Raw genomic sequence first — 8080 nt, 5'->3', positions numbered from 1 at the left:
CTTGCGACTACATACGGTCCTACAGTCGTATCACCCACCGCCCCAACAACAACAATAACAAAACCTTTAAATCCAAATAAATTGAGGTAGGCTAGAGTTAAAAACCAGTAAAAGCCATCAAAGGTTCTGGTTACGTGAATAATTGTTTTCCAAGCATTCCTATCTAAGACTAAGGGCCTGATCGGCTGGTCGTTAAGCCGGCTGGTTTCGGTGATTAACCGTGTTCTTTGAGAAAGAATAAGCTAAAATAGATTGATTTGGCTAAAAAGTAGTTCAAGCGAACAGGCCCGAAGTCTTTGAATATATTCTACCCTTTTAAGTCCTCTTTTATTACCTCTGCCTAAGATTGTCTCCAACAGATATACCCAAACGCAAAATCGGTGGCGCACATGGGTCCAACGCCGGCAAGAACGCAAAAAAGCGTCGTCGAGGAGAGACGACGCAAAAATCTTGCGCCCGTGGTGGTGGGCGCCGCCGCGCCAGGGGAGGGGGCGCTCGCCTAGGGCCGCCGCCAGGGGGCGCGCTCGCCGTAGCGCCGCCGGCCGAGGAAGGGGCTTTGGCGCGGCGGGCCCTCGGCTGCTAGCTGCGCTCGGCTCCAGTGCGAGGGCAGAGCGGATTCAGAGAGAGAGCGCGGGGAAGAGAGGGCGGAACAGAGGGAGAGCAGAGCTCGGCGACTGGCAGCAGCCCTGGTGGTGCCCGGCTCCGGCGACTGCTGATGGTGAGCGCGGGTGGTGCTCGGGCACAGGGCGTCGGCGGCGGTCGCGGATGGCGGCGCTCGGTGGCGCGGCTCCGGCGATGCTCGGCCCCAGCGGCGTCCGGGCGTGGCGGTTGCTGTGGCGACGGCGGTCGCAGGCCGGGTCGGGACTCCGGCGCGGCGGACTGCGAGCGGCGCGCGACAGCGCTTCCGAGCGCGGGCTGGCCAGACGGACAGCTCGGCTCCGGCAAGATGAGGCGACGGGAGCTTTTCTCGTTTGGGTCGGCTGTTGAAAAAAGTCTTTTTGGGTCCGTGACTCTTCACTGTGCGGTACCAAGTATGCCTGTAGTTTTTGGTCCCCGTTTTTAGGTCCGATCCGTCGGAGACAGTCTAAGTCAACTTCGGTCTTGGTCTACGTTACTATGCTGGCGATTGCAGTAGGCACGGGTGCCTCCGGATGTGTGCGTTGGACATGTCCAAAGCATCGGTGTTCCAAAATCCCAAATCCATGGCACCGCCGGCGGCCGCATCCCCGCTCTCCCTCCCAGTCTCGGTTGTCCGCCCGTAGCACCAATCACTCGACCCCACCAGATCACCCTCGCCGGTCGCCGCCGCTCCACTCCACAAGGTGCCCCGCCCCACCGCCGGCCCCAGCAAGCCAGCCTAGGCACTGCCGCTCGAGTCGACTGGCCGCGAAACCCGAAGAGGAGAAGCAAGCTGTGATAGCAGCCGGTGTGATGAATCACGTGGCGGCTTGATCCAAAGGGCTTCTGGTCCTTGTCCTTCACAGGCGCTGCCACTGCCGCTCCTCGTTTCAACCCTTCCTGCGCAAGGTACGGGGTATGGAAATGCACTGTGTTTCTCTTGTTTGGCTGACTGCTGGAGTAGTTGATTCCAAATCCTGATTGGTGGCTCGCAGTTCAGCAGTGTAGAGTTCTGGTCCATGCTGTCCCGGATTATTGGCTGTAGATGCAGACCTGTACATGCTGATAGGGCATTATTTGGTTGTTCCCCATCCGTTTGGTTTAGTTCCGTAGTTACTTCAGTGTAGTGTGCGTACTTGAATTATGTTGAAATTGAACATTAGTAGCCTTGTTAATTAGTATCAAGCTAACAGAGTAATGGATAAGTGGGTGAGGGGAGCTGTGTTTCACCAAAGGGTGTAAAACCTGGATCATGTTTCGGACAAATACATCGCTTAGATTAACAAACTATAGTGTGTCTAGAGTTTTTCTCCGAAGAAAATACCCTTGCTGGAGAGCAAATACAGCTGTGCATATCAGTACAGAGGATTCACCTGATGCTACTGCTCCATATGCCATTCAGTTGGTAATTTTCGAAATCTTACCTGTGCAAAACAATGTACAAACCTGTTTCGGTAACCATACGTTGTAGTTATTAGTCAGTAGGGTGAGTACAGTACCGCAGAAGAAAAGTTAGTTTAGCAAAAGATATGCAAAACGAAGTCATCATCAATGGTGCAAGCAGGGTGTTTGCTACCTCCTTCGCTGGTAGTTGATTGCAACTAATTCATAGTATGATGCTTTCACTTTGCTTAATAAAAATTGTGTCTAATCAACCATTCCGGGTTAGGTTTCTCTTGTAGAAAAAAAAACATTGTTGTGTTGTTTTTTTCCTTCCGGAGGCATACCCACTGTATTGTTCGTAAGTAGTCATTTTGGCCCCATGTGACAACATGTGCAATCAGTTGCCCCACATTCCAACTTTAACAAATTATTCTTTTTCCAATATGACTTCTTTATTAAGACATTGGGTTAGGTGCAGATCCCTTGACTAAGAGGCTCACTTTGCGTGACAAAGTTGTTGAGTGTACAGCTAGATTATTTTGTTATTGACCTAACTCATCTCACAATTCCTGCCAGCCTTGATTAACAATAATTTCCAAACTATCTGTTTCACAGCTGGAGCTGGTCTTGCCTTCATTAGTCCCATCTCTGGGTACTCAAAATATGCAATTCTACTACATTAGCAGCATCACTTGCTAGTTGCTACGACACAGAAACACAAGGAGAGAGGGAGGAAGAGAGGAAGAGGGAGAGGGAGCGCGCGCAATGGGGGATCTTGTGGTTGGATTGGCGAAGTTGGTGGTGGAGGGGGTACTAACCAAGGCCCAGTGGGCTATTGAGGAAGAGTCAAAGCTGTGGCAGAGTGCACAGAGGGACCTTGTGTTCATCACAGGTGAATTTGAGATGATGCTCTCCTTTCTCAACGTCGCCAATGAAGAGCGTGCCAAGAACAACGTGGTGAGGACATGGGTGAGGCAGGTCCGTGACCCAGCCTACGACGTGGAGGATTGCATTGAGTTTGTTGTTCACTTGGATAACCGGCCCCACTGGTGGTGCCACTTCATACCATCATGTATGGCAGCATCGGCGCTACCCATAGATGCAGTGGTCGCAGAGATAGAGCAGATCAAGGCTAGGGTCGAGGATGTTAGCAAGAGGAACTCGCGCTACAGCCTCATCAGTGAATCTGAATCCAAACCAATCATGCAGCAACAACCCACAACCAGCCATGCTAATGGCGCAACAGCCCGTGACATATTTGCTGAGGCAAGGGACACCACAAAAAAGCAGCAAGGCATAGGGGATCTCACACAGCTGATAACCAAGGAAAATAGTGATCTTGGAGTGATCTCGGTGTGGGGGATAGGTGGTGATCTTGGTAGGACATCCATCATAAGGAAAGCCTACCAAGATCCAGAAATCTGCCAAAACTTTGGATGCCGTGGCTAGATCAGGTTGACATATCCTTTCAATCCCCACAAATTCCAGCAGAGCTTAGTGACTTAGTTCTACACAAATTCTTGCTTACAACAAGGAATCACTGTAGATGTAGCCGAACTGAAAAGGATGGAGAGAATAGGAGCAAAGCAAGGAGGGCTCCTTGAAGAACTACTGAAGCAAGCGGATGAGAAGAGGTACCTAATCGTCCTGGAAAATGTGTGCACATGGGAGAGTGGGATGCCATCAGGGCATGCCTACCCGATAGGCAGAAGGGCAACTGGATTATCGTGGCAACAGAGAAACGAGAAATTGCAAGCTTGTGTATTGGACACTTGTACCAAATGTTGGAGCTTAAACAGTACTCAGCTGAGCACCCTGTATGTGTGTTCTTCAAGGAGACAGGAACAGAGTGAATTCACTTTTATGAAAAAAACATATTTCTGTTATATGTAGCTTTTTTTTGGACATTAGTCTCTGTCTCTCTAATGCACGGTATTGGTCATTATGTTTTCTAATGTCAAAATAAATTCATATGAAGTAAATTTTCGATAGGTGTCACATATTTACTCAATGTATGTCACAAGTTAAAATTTTTAAAATAGTTGCCTGTAAAGAAAATTAAACGACTGCTATCTACTTGACAAATTCAAGAAACACTTCAATCTATCAAAGATAGATCTAATCTCGAGAAAATATGAGAACTGGGTTAGGAATTATATTATAATTTTTAGTTGTTCAGTCCAAAACTCCAAATCTCTCCTAGTAACTCTTGGATTCCTCCTTTCTCTCCTTAACTGCTTCGTATTTTCAGGGTCCTCAGGGCAAGGAGACTGGAAGAGTAATGTCAAGCAACAATGTGATATTAATGGAGGATGAAGTGAATCACGGGGGAGGTCTTACTTCCTATCACAGGATTCCGACCTCAAGAAAGGATGTACTGCAATACATCCTTCATGCCAGTGGAAACTGAAACATCTGCTTCCTTCAAGGTGTCAAGATAATTGGCACTTATCCTATGTGTAACATCGCTAGGAGAAGACATATTCAGTTCAGTTCATTTACTCTGTACTCGAAACGTTGAGCTTGAGCTTATGTATCTTCATAAAGAATGCTCTCTTGTTTGTGTGCATGTTTATGGATTTGACTTTTACGTTGGTGTTGTAATCGTTTTGTAATTTTGTGTAACGATAATACCAACTGAATCCTGATTTTTCTCTTTGCTCCTTTTGTAATGTTCTTTAGATGGCTTTATTGTTCTTATTAGTCGCCAATTTTCATCTAAATATAATATTGTTTGTGAATGGAATACAGCAGCGCTGTCATTTAAACCTCAAGATCCTCGAGATTACTTGCAGCTCAAAGTTAAATATATCCTTTGGATCAGAAGCAATGCAAAATCTTGAGCTGCTGACAGCTCGCTGCTGTAGTGGGTCTACATTGAACTTTATGGAGATAAAGAATCTCTCTAAACAAAAACTCAAGGAAGTACGGCTTATTGGTTCCCATGACACTGCACTCAAGGATGACATGGAGAAGCAACTGAAGGAGCATCCAAGGGAACCTCCTTTGAAGCTGGAGGAACTGGAAGGATGCTGAGCTCACAGTGATCAATGTGTCGCCCCAGGCATCTACAAAACTCTGTTCATTTATTTTTCTTTCTTTTCCCTATAACTTGATTCAGTGATCCAGATCTGCAATACATCTGTCATGCCAGTGGAAACTGGAACATATGCTTCCTTCAAGATATCATGATAATTGGCACTTATCCTATGTGAAACATCGCTAGGAGAAGACACATTCAGTTCAGTTCATTTACTTTGTACCCAAAACGTTGAGCTTGAGCTCATGTATCTTCATAAAGAATGCTCTCTTGTGTGCATGTTTACGGATTTGACTTAGTAATCGTTTTGTAATTTTGTGTAATGATAATACCAACTGTATCCTGAGTTTTCTCTTTGCTCCTTTTATAGTGTTCTGTACATGGCTTTATTGTTCTTTTAGTTGCAAATTTTCATCAAAATATATTATTGTCTGAGTATTTAGTATTGGTAGTAACTTTGCTGCTTAAGTCTAATGGTGGTTGACGTACTGTTGACAGTGAACCCATCATGGTGTAACATAAAAGCATCAACACTGTAGTTTGTTTTTGTCATGAACTTTCTCAACTTGCCAGAATGATATTGTTTACACCAGAATTTGGAAGAAGAGTTGCAGGGATTTGGAAGCTCCCGAAAATCATGTCATCAAGGAATCAGCTGCGTGGAGATCGGAGTTAGTTGATTCGGACGCAGCACTAGAATCGGCTTTCTTCAGATAGCGCCAGCAGATAACGACAGAGGCTACGATCGGCGCTAGGACGAGACATGCTGGACTCTACAAAAAAGAAAAGATTATGGTCAAAGTTATCTTAAATTAGGAATATTTTCATTATGCCAAAGATTATATTGAGTCGTACTCGAGTAAGGTTCGTTTTTAGGCTCCGGATATAAATACCAAACCCCGGCTATTGTAAAAAAAAAAACAATCAATCAAATACAAGTCAATTACTTTTTTCGGCTCCGGCCACCCCTTAGGAGTAGGAGTAGAGTAGATCTCGGCGAGTTCTTCAGCGAGTACGGCTGCATCGATCCGGTCGACCTCCACTGCTTGTCTGTAAGTACCGTCATGGTTTATACCTCTGTTCGTATGGCTGCATCGATCCGGTCGACCCCCACTACGACTCTAGTATAGGCTAGTTATCGACTTTTGTCTAATTCAAGTATGGCCTGTGTGATTCTGCCTCACACCCTACTGCTTGAATTAGATTAAGGTCAAGTTATCGGCTCTACCTTAGTATGGCAGTCTTTGGTAGATTCATTAAGTTACCGATATTGCTTATTGCTTCCATTGTTTATCTAATTACAGTAATGTTGGTGCGGGACCCACGGGATACCCCGCAAGGAAGGGAGAAGACCTAGTCTAATTAGGATTCTTCTCCTGTAATCTTAGTAGCAGTACTACTCTGTAATCCTACTAGGAACTCTCATTATAAAACCGACTAGGACTCTGGCCTCCTAACTATATAAAAAAGGGCAGGGCTCCTTGGATCGGGAGTTCAAGACAACAATTGTACAACATAACACTTTATAATCAATCCAACGCAAAGGCTAACACCGACTGGACGTAGGGCTATTACTCGACCCATGATCGAGGGCCTGAACCAGGATAAATCGACTGTCTCTTGCGTTAACCATCGAGTTCTGCATACGCTGAAGCCCGAACATACTGCCCCGGGTACCCCCGTGGCAGGCTATCGGTGGTCAAACATCGACAGCTGACGCGCCAGGTAGGGGCTTTCGGCGACTTTGCATCTGAGAGCTCGATGGACCTCGATAACATGATCTTCTCAAAGGGATCAACCTTCATCTTCGGTTCATGGATCTGCGAGGCAGGCGATGATGGCAAGCTCCAAGGCCATCTCCTCAAAGATTCAGATCATCATCAGGACTTTTCCATTTCGGCGACAACAACAGATCAGCTAACTAGAAGATTTGCACAGCTCATAATGTCCAACCCGACTCAGATTCCACGACTTCATGCATCCAATCCAAACTCAAGTTCCGCTTCCGAAACGAAGTCTTATCCGAGTTCTTTTCTGACAAAGCTCCGAAACATGACGTCAACCTGTCAAGAATACTACTCGGAGTACACCCAAAGTACTTCAAAGAAGTCGGGTCCTCTTCCATTCGGATTCCACAATATGGCAACATCTTATCAGACATGGCCCGAAGGATCCACTTATCCCATGCTTAGAATGCCGCTGAAGGGAGCCTAGGAAGGTCTCATTTTAACCATAACATCTCAAGACTACATCATTCACTGGCCAGGCACCGTTCCTGAGAATAACGACACCCAACTAGTCGACGATACGACAACAACAATTCTACCCTACCAAGAAGGAGATTCGATATATGACTTTGAAACCTCTACTGAAGTTATCAACAGCTCTGGCAGTACGGAAATCAACGACGATGACAGAACAACTCACGCTAGAGAAGTATTCATGATTCGTCGCCCTCGATCACCATTGATCCCCCCAGAAGCACCCGACGTAAGATCTTCAGATGAGTCCGAATCCAACATATCACCATTTATCCAGGGGCACGATGGTGAGACTGAGAGTCAGAGGCAAGCGAGAGAAAGAAAGAACAAATTGAAACAAGGACGTCAATGCCGTGCTAAACAGCAAAAGGATACTTGGGTCAAATATGAATTAGACCTAGCCGAGTACAATAGAAGGAAATCAGAACAAGAGGTCGAAGAAGGATGAGCAGTGAATACACCCTATGATAAGATCTGAGAAGCACTAGAAGAACTCAGGGCGACCTCATATCCCAATGAAAAACAAGAACAGCTCCGAGATTTTCTTCGATCAACAGTCTTTAGGACAAACGACGGAAGGGCAACATCTCATAAACAGGAAGATCAAAATCAAAGGAAGTCTGCTTTCGAAAGACTTGGACCAAGTGGAAGTCACAACGGAGAGAGCCGAAGAAATCTCAGTCAAAACAACAGAGTCGAGCAACCAAGAAAGGCCAGAAGCAGAGCACCTACTCGGACAGCCACACAGAACTACTCTCACCAAGATGACAGTTGGCAA

At 46.2% G+C, this 8080-nt stretch overlaps 1 long non-coding RNA gene across 1 annotated transcript; it reads left to right on the top strand.

The window, feature by feature from the left end:
- The first annotated feature begins 1127 nt into the window (after window positions 1-1127).
- LOC136486664 (uncharacterized) lies at window positions 1128-5168 on the top strand. The gene is made up of 3 exons (XR_010766908.1): window positions 1128-1527; window positions 2617-3818; window positions 4253-5168. It is a non-coding gene; the product is annotated as an uncharacterized lncRNA (long non-coding RNA).
- The last annotated feature ends 2912 nt before the right edge of the window (window positions 5169-8080 follow it).

This window comes from Miscanthus floridulus, chromosome 10 (assembly GCF_019320115.1).
Source record: "Miscanthus floridulus cultivar M001 chromosome 10, ASM1932011v1, whole genome shotgun sequence".
Lineage (NCBI taxonomy): Eukaryota > Viridiplantae > Streptophyta > Magnoliopsida > Poales > Poaceae > Miscanthus > Miscanthus floridulus.
The sequence above is the reverse complement of the archived record's forward strand: the minus strand, read 5'-3'. Positions and strand labels throughout refer to the sequence as shown.